Source organism: Etheostoma spectabile, chromosome 4 (assembly GCF_008692095.1).
Source record: "Etheostoma spectabile isolate EspeVRDwgs_2016 chromosome 4, UIUC_Espe_1.0, whole genome shotgun sequence".
NCBI classification, from domain to species: Eukaryota; Metazoa; Chordata; class Actinopteri; order Perciformes; family Percidae; genus Etheostoma; species Etheostoma spectabile.
Genome location: NC_045736.1, coordinates 12,115,411 through 12,136,744, shown reverse-complemented (window position 1 = coordinate 12,136,744; position 21,334 = coordinate 12,115,411). Strand labels below are relative to the sequence as shown.

Here is a 21,334-nt window from a genome sequence, read left to right as displayed (position 1 = left end):
TCATGTGAACCAAACTCCAGTCCGTTTTTCATGTCTTGAACACAGTTTTCACATCTCTACACACTTCTCCCATAACGTTAACCGCAACCTGCACAACACTGTGGATTTACAGCACTTTGTTCAAATGCTAATACACTGCTGTCACAACTGTTAACCACACATTAAAAAATCCATGGATTTCAGCCTGGTGCCTATAAAACTGCTGACTGTAATTTCAGTTGAAAGCCTAAGCAGATGTCTTGTTTTAGACTTGTTAATGAACACATACTGATGTAGGATATATCTGCAAACTGCAGATTTTCATTCCATCTTTCTTTAAAGAAAATATATATTGATCAGTGTTAAGTTACTTAAATTGTTCAAAACTGTAAAGTTCGTATTTTCTGTATTGGTGTTTTTACTCAGTGTGTTCTGAGTGACAGTGTGTGTTTTCTCCGTGAGGGTTGTGCACAGTGTTTGGGAGACATGTGTTAAGAGTTGTGTTGCTTGGAATGAGTTTTTCAGCTGATGTGACCTGTTCAGCTCAGGTGACTGTTGGTAGTGCAGACTGTAGGTAAAGTTTTGAACATGTGGCTCCAGTTGTGACCACTGTCATTTAGCAATAAAAAAAAAACGTGTAAAAGGGAAATGAAGGGGAGAGTCTTTCCCTGTCCATATACTTTGACACTAAATAGCCAGGACAAGACCCATCAAATGGGCTGTCAGTGACAAAGTGTCAGGTGTTTAGCTTTGACTAGTGAGGCTCCAAAGTTGGACAGAGATCAAGAGAAGTGCTGACACAGAGATAATAAGGAGAAAAGCTGACCTCAGATCCGGAAAAAAATGAAAACGATCAAAGGAGTTATATTGATAAAAAATGGAGCAAGGACCAGCAGCTGATAAATGAGTTTGTTAGTAGCCCAGAAAACACGCCGATGGCTGCACATTGACTCAGAGAGACGCTGTGACGTTCCTAAAGGTTGTCTTCATACCTCCCACGTGTGTCCATTAGGATCCGGTTCTGTCCATGGGACGGAAATGTTATCATCCGCACATGTCTGCAAGGCTCCGGATGGGCCACCTGCGCCCAGCCCAAAAAAAGTGACCACGCCTTATGCATGGCAAGCAAGACAAAGAATACCAATAAGAAGAGGAAAAAGATGAATAAGAAGAACAAAGATTTACAAGAGAAGACAACATAATCTTGTTTTGAGAGAGGTCGTGCAAGGAATTCCACCGTTACTCATGTTTAAATAATGTTTCTTTAAAGGAATACAAAGGCCACTAACAACCAGCAACTGGAATAGACTGTTATGAAAATGCATATGCGTGGAACTCCAAGCCTTTGGTACAATATTCCCTCTTTGTGTTACTATCCCTCCAACATGGCTTTACAAAAAAACACAGGAACTTTGGAGGAAACCCATTTAATATGAGTAAATCAGACTGCCTCACAACAGCTTTGCTTGAACTTTGGAGAGCATTTTTGCCCAGAACAAAAAACTGTGGATGTTGTCCCCCATCTCTTAACCAACATCACCCCAGGTACAGTGTGAAAGTGTGGAGAGACTAAACATGCCTGACTGACCACATCTGTTAACTTGGCGCCATGGCAACAGATCCATCATTAAACTCTTACTTTGTACTTTCAGATGGGAAAGGAAGACAAAATCTTAGCACAAAATACCAGCACAAGGGAACTATGTAGTTGTGATTGACAGTGGAGAAAAACCATCAGGTTCACATTTTCTATATTTAACCATCCATTGTCTAGCCATCGAAATGTAGATGGGGACAGTGTCGTTGTTATTTGTGGTATATTTTAATGAGTGCCCCGCTGCCTGTGTACTCATCCCTTTAATCTGCCCCACAGCATTTATGGAGTGAAATTTAAGACATTTAGTTTGTGAGGAAGCTCAGCCGGGTTCCCACTTTAAGTGCCCAGTTTTGCCACTTGCCACCACCCACCCACATACACACAAACTGTATCTCCCACTGTTCCATCCATTCTTCCTTAATTATCTCTCTTCATGGATCTTCCCTTGCCATGCCCAGAAGCCTGCGGCAGCTTCATAATCTGATCCTCTAGTCTGTGGCTGGCTTGTGTGCGAGGAGGTGGAGCATCCTAATTGATTGGAATTACTTAGATTTTTTTATATTTAAAAATAGCTCTGCTGAAACAGACAAACTAGTCACATCCATGTAGGGGGGGAAAACATCACAATTACTCAGTAAATAACATCTTATCCCTTCCAGGGCTGTTTTAAAGAGGAGTAAGAGGGAAATGGAGGGTGGAAGAACGTATTTGCAATGGAGTGACTGGTGCAAAAACACAACTCAGAAAGTAAAACAGTTTACTGCATCAGTTTGATGAATAAAAATAGGGCTGCAGCTAATGATTATTTGCATCATAGATTGACCTGCTAAGAACTTTTTTGGTTTAATTAAAACAACACTAACGCACTTTTCCTACTTCGGTCCCCCTACAGGTTAGAAGAGGACTTGTCCCATTATGTTTCATTCAACCTACAGATCCGCTACCCGATCTGGCAAAAACAAAGTGCCGTTCACCCTGTTACGAGTTGATGAACCACTGAAACTATTTTGGATTATTTTAAAGGTGCCCTGCCACAAGTATTTCATTACTTAGTAGTAATGTCTGTTCTACCATGGACTCTGTAACATGTGGAAAACATGCCTTGGTTACCTTGTTCCAAGCCATTCTAGTGTGGTATAGAAAGTCTCAGTTTGATTTGTGCCAGTTCTCATTAATATTCAACGCGCTAAGCTGCTTGATTCTGATTGGCTAACAGCTAGCCAATGAGAGCCTGGCTATCAGGATCCTTTACCCAGAACAACTGGGCGAGCTCATGAATAGTAATGAGCTCAGATCTGAGCATCAGACTGACCAGCTTTTATAATTGGCCTGATTTCTCTTATTTCTCTTCAGTGACTAGAGCTGACTGAGGAGGTAGCAGATCATTTTCACATTCACCACATAACACACACACATATGGACCTAACAGATTTCCAAAAAATGCAAGTAAAAACGGTTTTGTGTGGCAGGGCAGCTTTAAAAGTACAACATGTTCTCTAGTGTTGCTTTAATCATTTACAAAATGTCAGAAAATAGCAATAAATGCCACAATAGGAATCACAATTTCCCATTGCCCAAGGACACATGTTGATATGACTTGTTTTGTCTGATCAACAGTCCAAAATCCAAAGATATTCAAGCTGGAATCAGCCACTGTTTCAATCAAGATAGTCATTTTGTGGATTAACTTGTCAATGCATCGTCTAATAATTTCAGCACTAAGTAAAAAACAACATGCTCTTAGATAACCATCGTATTTTATATCTTGTGTACAGATAAATCCTCTCATGCTAAAACCAAACATTGTCATGCATGGGTTCGTATGACGTTGTATGGAAACTTATGGACAACAATTTGTGAAAGCAAGACCTTGTCTGAAAATACAGCGAAGAGTAACGGTTAGGCCTATATGAAAACAAAAAGGTGACTGTGATGCAGAGTCTAAAAAACATAAGTGGGTAAAATGGCTACACTTATTACCAATAAAACTAAACTTAGATAAAAAGTGATTTTCTTAAACGAAGTAAGTTCTACCAGATGGTTGGATTGCCTCAATTGCCTAATTAAAAAAAAAAAAAATTAAAAAATATCAGAAAATAAAGAGTGGAAGCTGCATTGAAAGCAGGTGACACACTTTTAGCTCACCCAGTTATCACACGTACCCCCAGCTTTCTGAGCAGTAATAGTCTAAAACTGAATCCACATGAGACGTGTAAATGATCTTTTGGCATTCCCGGTGACAGCCGGTGACAGAGGCAGCAGGTTGCTTTGATGCTGAAGGTGGAGACGCCCTGCTCCTTACCCTCCGTCTCAAGGCGTGTACAGGAAAAAACAGGTGAGCACAGAGAAAGATGGGGAGGTTTGGCAGCTGGGGTCCTAGCACTCTTTTCAGGCATTCATTATTTAGCCCAGCTAAAAATACATCAGAGGCTGCCTCCCTTCCAGCACACGGTGCATCTGAATTTCACAGCATCCTGCTCTCAGACGCTCAATCTGATCTGAGGCACTGCTCGGTCTACTGTACATCAAGGTAACACACGCACACACACACACACACACACACACACACACACGCACAGACACACACACACTCGTTTTGATTTAAACAACAAAGAAAGAACATCCATACATCCAACAGCATTTTTACTAGAAAATACAGGCATGAATCCAAAAAAAAAAGTTATCTTCCATTCACTCACACAAGCATAATCTGCTGTGCGCGCCTGCTAATTTACAGCGACAGCACAGCAACGTGACAGTAATTTGTACAAAAGCAAGCAGAGCTCACGACACCTCAAGAAAATTAGCCAAGAGAAGCAGATATGGCTCACAGGCAGCGTCCTCCTCACCCTGTGTCCCCGATGAGTTTCCCATGCTGCCTCCTGTTAGGAGTGCTCTGTGTCTCGGGCTTGTAATGTAAGATGCGGTCCATGAAATCAAAACATCTATCGGGTCACAGATTGGACAGCGCTAATTGTTAATTGCATTGGGGAGAGAATGTCAACTTAATTATTTCAGCCGGAGCTGGAAATGATTCCTTGCAAATCTATTAGACACGTATGCTATGCGAGTCATGTACTGAGTCTCAGAAGTCAATAAGCCGAATGTCCACCAGGACAGATGAGCAGCTCTTACGGGCCAGCTGAGATTCAGATGGGAAGATTAAAATGGTAAAACGTTAAATTCTGTCCATTTAGTCGGGGCTTTTGTCGATATTTACTCAGCTATTTGAGAAATATTTATAACTTCTTCTGCACTAATCAATATAGTGAAGGCATGTTCATTTACATTTAGAGCTGACACTAAAGATTATTTTTTATTATTGATTATTCTGTCATTCACTTAGGATTAATTGACTTATCAGTGTGTCTATTAAATGTTTTATAGTAAAAAAAAAAAGCCCCTTATACACTCTAAATATCATGGGTAACATCTTCAAGTCACTTTTTTTGTCTGATCAACAGTTTTATTCACATGGATATAAAACTCCATGAGAAAAGCAGGAAATCCTCACATTTCAGAGGGTATATTGAGGAAATATTTGGCCTTTTTGTTTAGTCAAGGTTTATTATTTATATTTATAATTTTGAAGGATCTGCAAGGGAAATGATCTAACATTAAAAAAAAAAAGGATTTTGACTGAGGTCATACAATAATCCATGGAGTGAGACCTAACGGGTTAGCGATTTTCAGTTTGGGGTAATTGACTGCAAGATCGCCCATCAGCTCAAGCTCCACTTGAACCAGTTCTGTGTTTGAGGACGAGGTAAACAGATCGATTCTGCATTTAAGCACCTCACGGTAGATGTCCCTCTCAAGAGCCAAACAAATGTACCCTGCCAAACACAGAAAGTCTACAAGCACAGCATCATGCTATGCAAATAGCATGATGCTGTGCAAATAGCATGATGCTGTTAAGCTTAAGAGCAGCTTGTGTGTCAATGAAAGTGTTAAAGTTCTCTCTCTTGGCCTGCGTGCACACACAGACATCATGGGAAGATTCAAAACTGCACGCATAGGAGGAACATCTGATGTATGCATTTATTACAAAACTCAGCACTATTCTGAATAAAGTGCTGTACAATTGCAGCCATGCCCCAGTTATGAGCAGGAAGTGATGGGAACAGAGCTTTGAGGGAGGTAAGTATTGGCTTGGGAGAAGAGGAAAGGGAAAAGCAGACTACTTCAAAGACTGAATGTGAGCCGGTGGCTCAAAGCATGCTGATTGTACGTGACGTGAAATCTACAGCAGGATCTTAGCAGCCTGGCAGAGCAGATGGAAATGAGATTTTTCATCACTGAAGGATATATCTGATAACTAACAAACTTTGGGAGAATATATTCACTGAACAAAAAAGAAAAGAAAAGAAAAGCTGAGCATGTGAGATAGCATTCTATGATGTATGCATAAAAACTTGGTTCTAATTTATTTAAAATGTTTCTTAGCAGTTTTGTTTGGAATACAAGAAAGATGCAGTTTATTAGTCAACTCAACTGCATATATACCTGTCTTTATTTATACAGGTGAGTTGACTGTATACAGTTTATTCATACAGTCAACTCAACTGTATGAATAAAGACAGGTAACATATTAAAATAATAAAACAATATCATATAATAGCGGAAAATCTTCTTTTATAAGACTTCTATCTGCCTCTAAGTTGGGAGACTTTGCAAGCAACTCACTGTTAGCGTTGGACATCATATCTCCAGGGTTACCTTCAAATAGTTCAATTTTGGATCCAGCTCCAAGTTGGTAATATTCCCGGATTCATTAAGCTCTTAACAATCTAACAAATCTCTTATCAAATCTTTTGTCTCCTCTCTCTTCATTTTGAAGTTCTTTGAATGCCAATCTGAGGTTTTTTTAAATGATTTGTAACTTGCCATTTTAAACTTTTAAACAGCTTCATCTGAAAAGAACAGATTTGAAGATGATTTCGATGATCTGATTTCATACTGGATACAGATTTGACATCATGCTGTCAAACTCCAATCCTTCATAATTTTGTGTGGATAATTTTCTGCTATGGCACAGCGGAAACGCACTGCAATTTTCTTCATTTCCTGGAGTACACTACTTTGCATCTTAATGCGAAACCTTCAATGCAGCGGTCTAAAAATAAAATGCTACATATATTTTCAAATACTATTTCAGGTCTTGTTACTTAACGTGGGTCCTGAACTGAGTTGTATAAGCTCAGAGAAGCGCAGCACTGCCCCTGACTCCTGAACTGAACATGTACATGGTGGAGTCATCTCTCCATCTCTGTCATCCATCAAGGGAACACGTAAAGCTTTCAGATGGTAGATCTCACTCCGCCAGCGGCAACATTCACACATCTAAATATGCATACATGCACACAGCATTACATAACGGACTATATTCATTGACTATATTCACTCAGCCTTGATCATAATCTGATTCTAATTCTGACCTGAAATCTACTTTCTTGACTACTGTTAGGGCACGTGGTCCTGGCAAAGAATATTAGAAAGTATCTAAATGCATTTACTCAAGTACTGTACTTAAGTACAACTTTAAGGTACTTTACTTCATTTTTCTTAAAGGTGCTCTAAGCGATGTTGGGTAACGGCACTTCTTGTTGACGTTATTTTCAAACAACACAAGACTAGCTGTCGCCCCTCCCTCCTCCTCATCCTGTCCCATCTCCCTTCCTTCCGTGCTTCCGCGCACTAACCCCCCCTCAACCCCTACCCCCAAATCCTTCTTGTTGGTTATTGGCTAGAACGCTGGTGCAGGTAGGCCCAGTTATTTATTTATTTTTGCCTTTTGTGGACCCTGGGCTGTCCACAGAGACCACGTTTTTTTACAGTGTGTTCAAGTGACAGGCAGCTAGCAGATAGTGAGGAGATGTTTTTTACAGTGTTGTCAAGTGACAGGCAGCTAGCCAATAGTGAGGAGATGTTTTTTTACAGTGTGTTCAGGGGACAGGCAGCTAGCCAATAGTGAGGAGATGTTTTTTACAGTGTGTCAAGTGACAGGCAGCTAGCAGATAGTGAGGAGATGTTTTTTTACAGTGTGTTCACGGGACAGGCAGCTAGCAGATAGTGAGGAGATGTTTTTACAGTCTGTTCAGGTGACAAGCAGCTAGCAGATAGTGAGGATATGTTTTTTACAGTGTGTTCAGGTGACAGGCAGCTAGCAGATAGTGAGGAGATGTTTTTACAGTGTGTTCAGGTGACAGGCAGCTAGCAGATAGTGAGGAGATGTTTTTTACAGTGTGTTCACGGGACAGGCAGCTAGCAGATAGTGAGGAGATGTTTTTTACAGTGTGTTCAGGTGACAAGCAGCTAGCAGATAGTGAGGATATGTTTTTTACAGTGTGTTCAGGTGACAAGCAGCTAGCAGATAGTGAGGAGATGTTTTATACAGTGCGTTCAGGTGACAGGCAGCTAGCAGATAGTGAGGAGATGTTTTTACAGTGTGTTCAGGTGACAGGCAGCTAGCAGATAGTGAGGAAATGTTTGCTGTATGTGACAAAAAATGTTAGAGCCTAAAAAACGTGTGACATCGCTGAGAGCACCTTTAAAGACGAACGCCACCTTAAGAATTCCAATATGTTATTTAACCTGCTTTGAATGTTATCAGCCAACTGAATGGGTGTTATCAGCTGTTTACACTACCGCTGACATGAGGCAGTATGGCTTGGCCTACTCGACCTCCTAGTTGGCTCAGTAAGCCGTTATCATCCGTTGCTAAGCTGGATCACCCATCCGCGTCAATATTAGACGTTCAAAGCAACTGCTTAACGGCAGCGCTGTACAATGACTGAGAATAAAGAGCAAAACTCAGCGTGAGGAGATGGGTCAAACACAGGACTTTCACCCGTGACACTCGTGTCCTGTGTGAAACCACCAAATATCAACGTTATGTTGTAATTACAGTACAATGTTAACTAATGCACAAACATTACTATCAAAACTCAAACCAAGATATTTTAGATATTTTATTAAAACTAATATATATATATATACTGTACACATATACATATATAACTTAGTTACTTTTATGGTCACCGAGTAGTTTACACTGTGTTGTTGTATTTCTATTTTTACTTAAGTGAAAGGATCTGAATACTTCTTCAACCACTGCTACAAAATACACAAATCCTACACATGGGTGCCTTCATGTTCTGGGAAATGACACGCCTTGGATCTGGAAATACAGGCTCAGAGAGGAGCAGAAACTAACCCGAGGTGGCTCATAGCCTTCTGCTAAATCAACGGCAGGGCAGGCACATCCAGTTATCCACCTCTGCAGCAGACAATGGACTATTCATCTCTACCCTCTCTTTCTGTCAGCACTTGGGGAAAATGTGTGCATGTTCATTCACTCACCTACACACACAAACACACAGACACACACACACACACACAGTACATACATACACACATGCGTGTGCTCAGCTCTTGATTCCACCAGCAGGCATTAAAAGCTATGAGGAAAAAAAGAAATAGTGTTTTCCTTTTTACAGGCAATGCTTGAGTGATCCACTCCTAGACTCCAGGGCAAATGGTTCGACACAGACACATACCTTACAACAGCTCCCCATGGCAATGCCCGTGTGTGTGTGTGTGTGTGTGTGTGTATATGTGTGTGTGTGTGTGTGTGTGTGTGTGTGTGTGGGTGTGTGAGTACAATACATCTGTGTCCAGTATGTGTGTCTTCAGCACTTGTCTGTAGAAGGGTTAAGTGAAGAACAGAGCCCCCCCCCCCCCCCCCAAAAAAAAGGATGATAGCAGAGAAAAGAGAAGAAGAGGTGAAATGAGGAAAGAGGGCACTTGGAGCGGAAAAGCTCCAGTGCCTCTGCGGCCTGCCACCACGTATCACGGAGCATCCGCTGACAGATGAATGCAGGAGAGCCCAATAATAGAAATGCTAGGGCTTAAACGCCGGGGATGAAGGGGAGGAGCTCCTGCATGCAAGCTGATGCATACGGAAGGCATGAGGGAGCCGGGGGGGGGGGGGCTCAACGACAGCTACCCATCCCAGTCTGATGCTACAAACACAGAGCGCTACGTAAAAACCCGCCTGGAGTCAGATTTATCTCAGTAAAACTGGTTAACTTTTTGGTTTCACAGGGAAAGCTACAATGCTGCTGTTAATGGAACTTGGTATGGCCCCCCCCCCCTCCCCCAATTCTTTGACTGTGCTTCTGCTTTATTTCTAAATGTGTTGGTGATGCAACTGTCCAGGGTCATAAACAAAGTGTTTCTAATATAAGAGGAGCTGATGTGAGAGCAGTTGACACGGCCACGTTATCAAAATGTCTTTGACCTGGCAACAGCTTTCAGAAGATTCCATAGCCATGCAACATGTTCTATTAAATTGTGACAATAAGAACCTTCTGGTAATAAATGAAACCTAGATTAGGGCTTCACAATAAAAGGAAAATATGCAATATGTGATAACGATATTACTTGCAATAAATCCACAGATATTAAAGTGTACTCCATTCTGCTGCTTGCAGTATTCTGCTGAAATACAACATATTGCTTGTTGAATTTAAAGCATCATTTCTAACATTCTTTTAGTGAACACATTGAACAATTTATTCAATATGAAAGGCAGCACATAAAAAAAGAATGACATGTTACATGTTAATGCTCACTTTTTTTTTTATTGGCTTTCTTACAACTAACCCCAAAAAATCCACTGTGTGTCCATTGTGTTATTGCGATGATGCGATCTAGATATTCAGTCACGTAAATGGATTACCACATGGGCCCAGGGGCTGATGGGGTTTGAAGTCTCCTACACAACAGCCTCGCTTGTAAATGACTTATTTTTGGTTACAGGATGCTGTAGCATGCTGCAGGTTTGGACAACCTCATCTCCACCATTAACAAAATAGTAAAGTTGGTGTGTGGTATTCAAGCAATAACCACTTTTATAGTTATGCTTAACCTGAACATATCAAAATACAAGTACTGCAAGCCATGTGGTTCTTCCGGTAACCGATCCTTTGGCTTGTTTACAAAAAAATAGCATTTCTATTTTTGGTCTAAGATATCAGAATATAGGTTATTCTAACAATAAGGTATACATGCGTGTATGTACACTCCCTCCTGCTATTTAGATTTTGTTATTTTTCCCTCTTTCATCTGATGAAACAGGTTTATAAAAATTAAAAAAGGATAAGTAGTGCAATAGTGTGGGGTAGGGTGGGGTTAACAGTTCAGGCAGAGCTGACGTAAACTGAATGCAGGTAGAGGTAATAGGCTGCTGGGATTCTTCCCATGTCTGTGTAAAGCTATTATAATACGCGTCAAAGTGAAAGGAGCGATAAGAGGGCATTGGCTGCTGCTGGAAAATGAAATCCAGCTCTATCACAGCAACAATTGCTTTTCAGACATACCCTGAAAGCCTCACTGTATGAAATCCCATACCACAATATGACAGCAGAATTAGCTTGACATATTAACATGGACATGTTTTTAGATACTATGTTGTTGGGAAGCTTTTAGCATGTTTATGTTGAGGAGGAAGAGGATTCGGGAGCGATGTAACCCTGTTGGGTGTAGTTCAAATATGAATCTGAAGGAACATCACTGGTGTGGCTGGGTGGATCTGAATGCCAACGCATAATCACTGGCTTTACAAAAAAGGATGATTCAACCTATTCTGTGCACAAAGACAGGCAGGGCCTTCCAGAGGCAGCTTGTTCTTCTCCACACCTGTGGTTCAGACACGTTGTGGAATTCAACTAATTGGCCCACAAACAAATCTAATATTTACACACAACTGTGTCTCCGTCGTTCCCATTTTTTTTTAAAAAGGTGTTTCTCCAAGAACAAGAAGACAAATTAGTGACTTAAATAAGACGTGAATCCTGCGAAATCACAGGAAGACATGGACATCAGACGATGTTTCTGTCAGCTGTCGCAAAAGTACAGATGTCCAGAAGAGCCCTGGCATATAGGAACATTAGAGGTGACAAATAATTTAATCCAGGTTAGAGCTCATGTCCTGGAGGGGAGATACAGAGTAATGTGATCACTCATCCATGTTCTGGTCAACAACGTGCATAAAATGTCTGACTTTATGAGGCGTGTTTTTCAAGATGTGTTTTCCAAAAGAATGCATAAATCGCACTGCGTGATAGAAAAAAACATTTAATCAAAAGTAGAAGAAGTGCAATACAGCGTGGGTTCCTGTTTGCCTCAGATCAGCTGGGAGCAAATATTGCAACAAGAAATGAAAAGTGAAAGAGGGAGAAGTTAACAGATACCTCCGTGTCAACTATAAAGTCATGCATTGCAGAACAAATTAAAAGGAATAACCAAAAGTAAACCACTAAGTGTGTTTACAACATTTTGTTAGAAACGATAAAAAACGAAAATATGGTGACATTTATTTTGAGTTGAAGGAATCTTTCAACGTGACTATTGCTCCACACTTTATTCCTTCTTATCACGCTTTAAAAAAAAAAGTTTAATATATACAGTATTATATAGATATATATAAATATATATATATATATATATATATATATATATATACACATACAATATATATAAACTAACACACAGTTTTAAAAGAAAAGGTCTATATATACTGTATATATACACACACACATATATACCTATACACACACACACACCACACACACATGCATACATATACACACACGCATATGCTTTTAAAAAAAAGGTCAATATACATACACACACACACACACACACACACACACACACACACACACCACACACACACCACACACACACCACACACACACACACACACACAAACACACACACACACACCAAACACACACACACACACAACACACACACACACACACACACCGCCACACACATTATTCTAATTAATGTCTTGCCCTGCGAATTAAAGCACTCCCTTATTGAAGAATGAGCCACTTTTGTTGCTATTTAAAGCCCCACTGACAAACATTGTAGATAAACCAGATACTTTATGTACAGAGGAGATTTTTTTTTTATCTGCAGTGGCTTACCAGCTAGACCATGAAAGGAATTCATTTAATAGCTTTTTTTCTGTGTCTCTAAAAGGTCAGCATCACAATTGAACCAATTCGCAAACATCTATCCTTGTCCTGAGTGAGACAGATAAATAAAAAGCAAGCAGCAACCGTGCATGCCCAAAGGTGCAACCGGTTTGACTGGTTTTCAGTCAGAAAGTTGTTTTCCTGTGTCGCGGTGCAGCTACATGGATTCCAAGCATGCCACACAGGTATGTTCAGCCTGTTGACAGCGTGTAAGCCTTCTCCACATCAGCCTGACAAGCACTTGTGTCGTCGTCTAGTCCCATAATCCCTTGCTCCTCTCTGGCCTGTCAATAAACCTGTCCCAGTGAGCAACATCCCTGTCAGGGAAACCCATGTCTGGCTGGATGGACAGGTGGATGGATAAGTGGATATATGTACCTTTGTCCCTCCAAATGTTGGGCTCCAGCATTGGTTTGGTGCATGGCTGTAAGCCTGGAACATTGCGTGACAGAGCTTGCCAAACTGACTATTTTTCCTGGGATGCATCTTCTTTTAATTTGGCATTCTTTTGCTGTTTATACAATGAAAAACTTCAAATGGCAAAAGGTCTTTCCCGGGCATCTAACTCAGAAATATAAAAATACATCTATATGCGATACTGGGCAGCAAATTGGATTTTTATCAATATAAAAATCTTTCTCCCCCCCCACACACACAAATCTCTCCACAAGTAAAATGTTTTGTTTTGTAAATGTGAAAAACTCACATTTAGAATGGATTTGCTCAGTCTTGTAGTGTACATTAGCATCTCCCGACACCGTCAGCATACAAACTGCATTTGTTGAGTGAGTTTGAGGATTTAAATTAATTTTGTCTGCAGGAACACAGACAACAATGGTGTAATTTTATGAACATTTATGAGAACACTGTCACAGACAATAGACAGCGGGACTCCTCAAGCAAGGCTGCTGCTGCTGTGTGGTAATGAGCATGGAAACAATGTGAGTTTCTTTTTTTTTTAACTCATCCCTTTTTATTAATTGGATATCATATGAAGTGTAAAATACAATAAAGAGGGGAGTCCCTAATTTGTGATTCACTATCACGCAAGATTTCCCTTAATTTAATAAGGTGCAAAAATGTAACCCTGATAAGTGATTCTATGCATTATTTAATATGACAGCACCAAACAAGCAAAGGATGGATATGAGCATCCATTCCACACTATTGCGGCAGCTAAAAATTTAATTTTTTCTTTCCATATTTTAAATTAGAAGCGCCGTATCCGCTGGCCTTCACATTAGTCTTTCCAGAGTTAGCCTTTTCCGTTTTATTAACTGTTCAAATGTCAACCCGCAGACAGCCACAATCCCATTCGCCATAACAAAATGAATATTGCTTGTGTCAGACTGTGATGCTAATTTCAAAGTAGGACCACCTATCATCCTATTACCTGGAAATAAACCTCAGCTTGATGGACAGCTGGACCGCCTTTCACTGACTTCCACCTTCACCTCATCCAACCCAACAGTGTTGTGTAAGTGTGCACATGCGAATGTGTCTTTTTGGATAATATGTTCATGTGTGGGTGAATGCCAATGGCAGGGCTGCTCAGCCAGGTATAAAAACAGCCATCCAAACAGGCCGGAGCTCGGGGTCAGAGTCAGCCATGTCAAAACACAAACTGGCTGAGTCTGTAATGAATCAGAGAAGAGCTCATGATGCCACGCTGCATCATCTGGCCCGAAGCGCCAAAACACAGCCCCGACCCCTGGTGAAAACTAACAAATCTGTTGAATTTGGTAGGCTCAGCTTTTACAAGTAAAGCATAACAATGTCAAGGTTCCATGTGTTTGAATAGATTTTTTTACAATAATGTGGTGCATATCTGCAGACTTCATTAACAAGAATAATGTATTAATATATCAAAAGCCATTGTTTTAAAGCAAAAATGCCCAAAAATGTATGCGCTCCAGGGTGTCAAATGTGAAGATTTTCTGGTTTTCTTAGTCTTCAACGATAGTACGCTGACTACCTGTAGGTTTTGGACTGTTGGTTGGACAATACAAGCAATTTGAAGACATCAGCTTGGATTTTTATTTTGATGTTATATAGAACGAATCAATAAAAAAAGATTATTCACGGATTAATGGATCAAGAAAGCAGCAGTTGATTGCAGCCCTGAATTTCTTTTCTTTCACCCGATACTGCATACACATTTTCAAAAAAGGTCCTTCGTTGGCTTTAAAGTGAGTTCAGATCTCCAAAAGGAGTACCTAGTCATGTGAGACAACTTAACTCCCGACTAAATTCTTTGGCAACAGGCCTCGACTTGTACAGACGACACGGGGTCAGACAAAAGACAGGAAACACAGACGGAGACTCTGTATCAAAATTTCAGAGGTAAAACCACAAATTGTGAACGCGCCACTGCTTATGTGTATGAAATATCAGACACAGACTAAAGTGCAACAGAGCAGAGGACAGCCAGTGCTTAAAACAATGGAAGCAAAGCTCACGGAGGAGAGCGTTCGATTGTTGAATTTTACCGGCCACTTTGACAGCTCCGATTGGATAAAAGCTCGTCAGCAACACCTGCTTGTATGAGCACACTGACACGTTTTAATTTAGTAATACCGACATGGACCCTCGCTGAATCCATATACACGCAACAGACATTTGATATTTTAGTGCAATTGGAGCAAACTCAAGTTTATTTGACATGCAGATGAATCAAAGCAAAAGTACCTTCAAAGCTCTCCCATACTGTAAGCACACAAAAGGGAAGCAGCAGCCGTCAGGTGTCAAACTGGATTTTAATTGACGACTCATGGTAGATGTCGGTGTCTCTCTTTTAATCTACACTTGGAGAACTTTTCAAAGGCTTGTTTTATGGGTTTTGCCTGAGAAACAAACTTTTGTTGCTTGCTTTTATGTTGAGTCTAGGAACAAATACATACTGCTGTTTGTTTTTTTTTCCAAACCTGTTTTAATGGATTATGGGAATTTGTTTGCATCAGCTCATATCCTGTAGATGTCAGCTGCTGTTTTATCACGGGGCTTTTAAAAAAAAAAAAAAAAAAAAAAAACAGTTTTTAAAAACCTGACTCATCCTTGTACCTTGCATGCTGAGGACAGTCTGCTTCTCCGGACTGCTATATCATTATTTATAAAAAGCCACTATGGGAAAGCTTCCTTCATATTTATGAGTCTGAATTAGTCAGAAGTGTAGAGCTCAAGATAGTTTGAGTCCCAGGATTCATTGTTGCTGACTGTCTTTAAAAGTTAAACACAGTAAGAATGCCTTCATGGGCCCCAGAGAACACGGCCATCACTGTCACATCTAATGAAGATTTGTGTTAGAGATTGTTTGCTTATAATGACGTTCTGCCACATCTGTAACTCTCTTTCTCCACCCACAGTTTGCACATTATCCTGTAATGCATTCTACACTTTTAGGGCCATATTTTAACTATCTAAGCGCACGGTGTGAAGAAAAAAGGGTTCGTGCACCGGATGCATGGTTCAAATAGGGTTGAACTTAATGTCTTCGTTAAATCTGTTTTGGGCGCAATGTGCAATAAACCAATCAGAGTGTCATCTCCCATTCCCTGTAAAAGCCAGGTGTGTTTGTACATTGGCGCATTGCTATTATGATGGTGGATTTGCACCGTAATTGCACTATTGACTTTAGACCAGGTCTTGGTCAATGGCGCAATCACTACTTGCTGCCTCAAGATAGCGATACACCAATAATGCACCTGAACACACCTCCCTGTAAGACCAGCACGCCCATGGGCGCGAAGATGGGCACAGGTGCATTTGCTATTTAAACAACGAGGGCGCTGGACGGTCTTAATAAAAAGCAAAGACACTTGTGTTGGGCCTTGTGCTGTGTCGGGTGCAAGATAGTGCCCTTATTGTTTGTTGTTTAACACTTTCAAAATCATATGAGAAACAAGTGTTCTGAGCTGAATTATCACAGCGTCATAAAAAAAACTTCACCAAGGACTCGTCTTTCAAATCAGTCAGAGAAAATGCTAATCAAAAAAGCCCACCATCTTAATGAATGAATAAAGAACTTACGCATTAGTCAAAAGAAATGAATCACAGTTTAACATTGCTTTTTAGACAGACTGCAGGGTATTCACCTCAACCCTAAAAACCACAATCAAAGAGAAGGAAACCAGTTTTATCACAGCAGGGTTGTATGAATTCAACTTTTTAGGGACTAGGGGTGGGGGGGGGGGAATCGATACAGCATAGTATCGCGTTATTTTCAGTGGCAATACTGTATCGTTACACAGGCGCCAATTATTGATCTTTTATTATACATGTGTTGTTCAGTTTGTCTGCTTGACAATCTCATTTTGCAGCAATAAGACTGACGTGCTATGAACAAACAGAGAACTGTTTCTTTTTAGATGAAACAGATGTTGACAAAGTTTCCTTTTGGGGACATTATTTGAAATTGGGAACAACTAGAAGTTGGGAAAAAGGTTATGAATTGCAATATATCGCGGAATATTGCAATATGTTTAAAATCACAATTGTTTCGTGGGCATGAGTGTTGTGGTGATATGGTATCGGGAGGCGTCTGGTGATTCCCACCCCTAATTAGAACTAATGATGTTTTCAGGCCTCGGGGAAGACCCAGGACTAGGTGGAGAGATTATATCTCCAACCTGGCCTGGGAACGCCTCGGGATCCCCCAGTCAGAGCTGGTCGATGTGGTTCGGGAAAGGGAGGTTTGGGGTTCCCTGCTGGAGCTGCTGCCCCCGCGACCCGATACCGGATTAGAGGATGAAGATGGATGGATGGATGGATGGATGGATGGATGGATGGATGGATGGATGGATGGATGGATGGATGGATGGATGTTTTCATTATAAGAATAGGAACCCCCCGAAACAATTCCAAAAACAACATCCTAGAAATATATCTTTAAACCAATTCCGCAACTTAACACTCATAATACTTACTCATATATAAGAGTGTATTTGTATTTTATCACTACATAAATTAAAAGGTCATATATTGTGCTAATTTTCCAGTTCATACTTGCACTTTTGGGTTCCTAATGGAACACGTTTACATGCTTTAAATGTTCAAAAAACATTATTTTTCTCATACTGTCTGATAATACATGTATTCACCCTCTGTCTGAAATACACACCCCATGAAAAGCTCAATCTGCTCTGATTGGTTAGTGTGTCTCTGCACTGCTTTGCGCTGGGCAATGACTGTAACGGCCCTTACTACCTAAACAAAGTTTAGTTTGACATTAGAACCGAACAGAAGTCCTGCTCATTTGAAGGCATTGTTTCTGATACTTATATATTATTAATATTAGCACCTCCACCTGTTTTATAATCAAAAGATATGGAAATCTTACTTTTACAATATGGGACCTGTGGCATGTGCTACATGTCACAATGACATATAACAAAAGACAAATAAGCTAATCCACTGCAAGAAAATAATTTATAATACATAATATTGCTAGCATCAGCATATGATCATTAATTAGCTCTGTGACAGACGACCTGCTACCAACCTTGTGATGTTAGCTGATTTTGCCAAGCACACAAACACTGACATAACAAATCCAAGACTCACTCACAACATGTATATTAGCATATTTTTCATTTGATAAAGTGAAGCAGTAATTCCCGGCATCTGCGCTCTCAAGGGAATGAACCCTTTGGGAAGAGACGCTGTGGTTGCTGCTGTCAACACCAGGACCGGAGACTCCTGCTTCCACATTTTGGCAGGTGAGCTCTCGTTGTGAAATGCTACATGAGCAGCAGCAGTAGCAGGTGTTGCTGTATTACAGCAGAGTAAGCAAGTGAGCAGATCAGAGTAGGTACAACATTGTTAGCTCAAATATAGTCTGTTTTTATTATAAAGGCTGCTTGGGATACATGTTCCAGCTAGTGCAGTGTGTCCCTTTATGACATATATATTAGTCTTTTGGGGGTGATCTACTAGTTATTACAAATCTGACAGTAAGCCAGCACCAGCTGCGACGACTCAGCTCTTGTTGCTACTCTTACAAACTGCAGGTAAGTCATATTATGGTGGCCAGAGAGGCAACAAAGCATAATGGATGTGATGGTAATCAGCATGAGCCACTCATGCAAACACACTCTGTGTACTATGAGGTAAGTTAACATTATGGATAATTGGCTATTGCAATTCTCGCACTGAAAATGCAGACCATTGCCAAACCCTATTGCATGGGTGAGTTATGGGAAATGTGGGTTGATGATAGAAGACAACTACTCAACACACTAGGACTTGATAAGATAATTGTTATACAACCCAGACAGATAGAGGGATGGGTTAGATTCTATGTCACAAAGGTTTCAAACCTGTTTACACCACACAGCCCTGGTGATAGTACCGTTACAGTACGATGCAGTGGAATACCATCATATGCCTTCCTTTTCCTGAACACCACAACTGTATATTACACAACAGCGTTAACCACAGCTGTTAACAACCATGGCTCGTCCATCTGTCTGTTCCGTGATGCCTTCCCTCCATCGGTCAGGATGACTGTGCGGAGCCGTCTGTAATCAGATTAGGCAATGACTGGCTGACTGGGGCTCCTGCATCTACCCATCACTCCATCCCACTGTTAGCAACATCTGCGTCATGTGGAGAACCATGTGCATGCTGTGAAAGAGACAGATTAATGTGCGTGCGTGTGTGTGTGTGGTGTGTGTGTTTGTTGTGTAAGAGAGTTAGCATTACAGCTCTCCATTAGTACACTCCTAGGTCCTGTGTTGTCGTGAACAGCTTGCGTTGTCTGTGTCACCTTCATAATTAAGGAGACACCATGTTCAAGATGTGATGTGAAATACACACACACACACACACACACACACACACACACACACACACACACAACAAGCTAGCAAACTACACGCTAAAAAGTTTTGAAGAAAAATGTGGACAAAGAATATGTGTGGCATTTACTATCTAACTGGGACATTTTGGGACTGATTGGTGGGGTTGCTGTGGACAAAATACACACAGCAATACACTTGTAAGTAGTGATATTTGCAGATAGTTTTTCCCCATGGTTATTTACAGACAGGCATTTACAAATCAAGCACTTTATTTCAATGGCTACTTCTCAGGTTTATTGTTTTCTTAAAATTATTTCAATATGTTGACAAAGGACATTGTCCTGATTATATCTGTCTTATAATATGTCAGCAAGCAATGCATCATCTAGGCCGTGTTGTAGATGTTGATGAAAGCCTTTTACCCTTTACAGGGTAACCATATGCAGTGCACCCATCCATATGATGCACATTGCACACATCATTTGGGTGATATGAATGTAAGATGATTGCAGAAGTGACGCTGATCTGTGTTTTTTGAAATGGCAGAGCAGATTCAACAAATCCAATGTGGCAGGTTTTACATTTTTACGATGTAACTTGAGGGAGCAAAAGCACTATCGACTCCAAATATCAGATCAAGAAAATCGGCAGCCTGTATCGGTCATTAGCTAAGGCTGATGAAGAAAAGAAAAAAAACGGCATCTGTACTAAAAAAAAAAAATCCATATCGGTTGATCCCTACTTGTAAGAGCAAATTTCCTTTAACCAGGTATCCAGCTCATTTTAATAGCTCACAAAACTGTATTGTGTGAACAGTTAACTTCAAAAGAGAAGAGAAGAGAAGAGAAGAGATGGTCATCTAGAATACCTCTAGCAGAGCATCTACACAGTGCCCCATGCTTCAGTGTCATTTATCATTGTGTCATTACTGAATCAGAATCTAACAGCCTCAGTTTCTGGGGCAGTATGTTACACGGGAAGAGTCAAAGTCGAACAGAATGCACTTAGATTATCTCCCTCTTGACAGAGAAGCACTAGATAGGGCGCATCCTGGCGATTAGGTTGCGCCGAGATAACCCAGAGACACCGGGCTCATCTTGCCCGTGCAGCCTCTGGGAGCAGACATGTGCACCCCTCACCTGGTGAAGGGCTCTACAACCACTGCGATCCCACCTGCCACAGCCCGGCCTGATCCATCCTGCCTCGAGCCTAATGTCTCATTGGCATTCAGTGACACGCCTGCAGCAAGCGGATGGAAAGCTTGGCGCTAGCTCACCGCAATTGAGATTCTACAAAGCCGGCCAATCCCCTGCCGCCACAAGCACACAGAGAATCACACAGCCAAGGAATAATAAAAGAGCTGGGGAAGGGATGAGCGTAATGACCAGCCACACAGGCAGGGAACAGGTTCTGGTGTAAAATTTGAGAAAAAAAAAAAGGTTTATGAGGGCAGCACCTTGGTTCACTGTTCATACTGCAATATCAGCTAATGAAAATGATACACTTCAAGTGGCCAAATCACCACTGCACACGCAATAATTGGACCGGCCCGGGTAACCCCCTCCATCCCAGCCGTTGTCAACTGCAAAACCACACCGTGACCACTTCATGATGAGCTGTATTACTGGCAAGCGTCCCATCATGAACCGCAGAGAGGCACCCCCCTTAGCCCTTGCCGGTTTATGTCTGCCTATCAACATCTCCCCAGAATCCTAAGCTGCTTGCTAATCAACCTTTGAAAGAGCAGCCTAATTCAGATGTCAAGGCCCATTACCTGTGAGCTGTCTAGAGGTGACCTGAGCCCCTATCTCTGCAGTGATCAACACCAGTTGGAGGATAACGCACATCTGGATAATAGGAACGTGGGGAGTGACACGCCGGCCGAATGTGAACACAGCTGATGGGGGTGA

The 21,334-nt window shown here is 41.1% G+C and overlaps 1 protein-coding gene and 1 long non-coding RNA gene across 3 annotated transcripts in view; one reads left to right on the top strand and one right to left on the bottom strand.

Annotated features, from left to right (window-relative positions):
• magi3b (membrane associated guanylate kinase, WW and PDZ domain containing 3b) overlaps positions 1-21,334 on the bottom strand; it is a 137,813-nt gene that overhangs the window by 108,230 nt on the left and 8,249 nt on the right. The gene's annotated exons all lie outside the window — the stretch shown is intronic.
• LOC116687360 (uncharacterized) overlaps positions 16,304-21,334 on the top strand; it is an 18,303-nt gene continuing 13,272 nt past the window's right edge. Inside the window, exons 1-3 of the long non-coding RNA XR_004331521.1 lie at positions 16,304-16,444; positions 17,161-17,167; positions 19,313-19,315. This is a non-coding gene — a long non-coding RNA (uncharacterized LOC116687360). The remainder of the gene's footprint in view (positions 16,445-17,160; positions 17,168-19,312; positions 19,316-21,334) is intronic.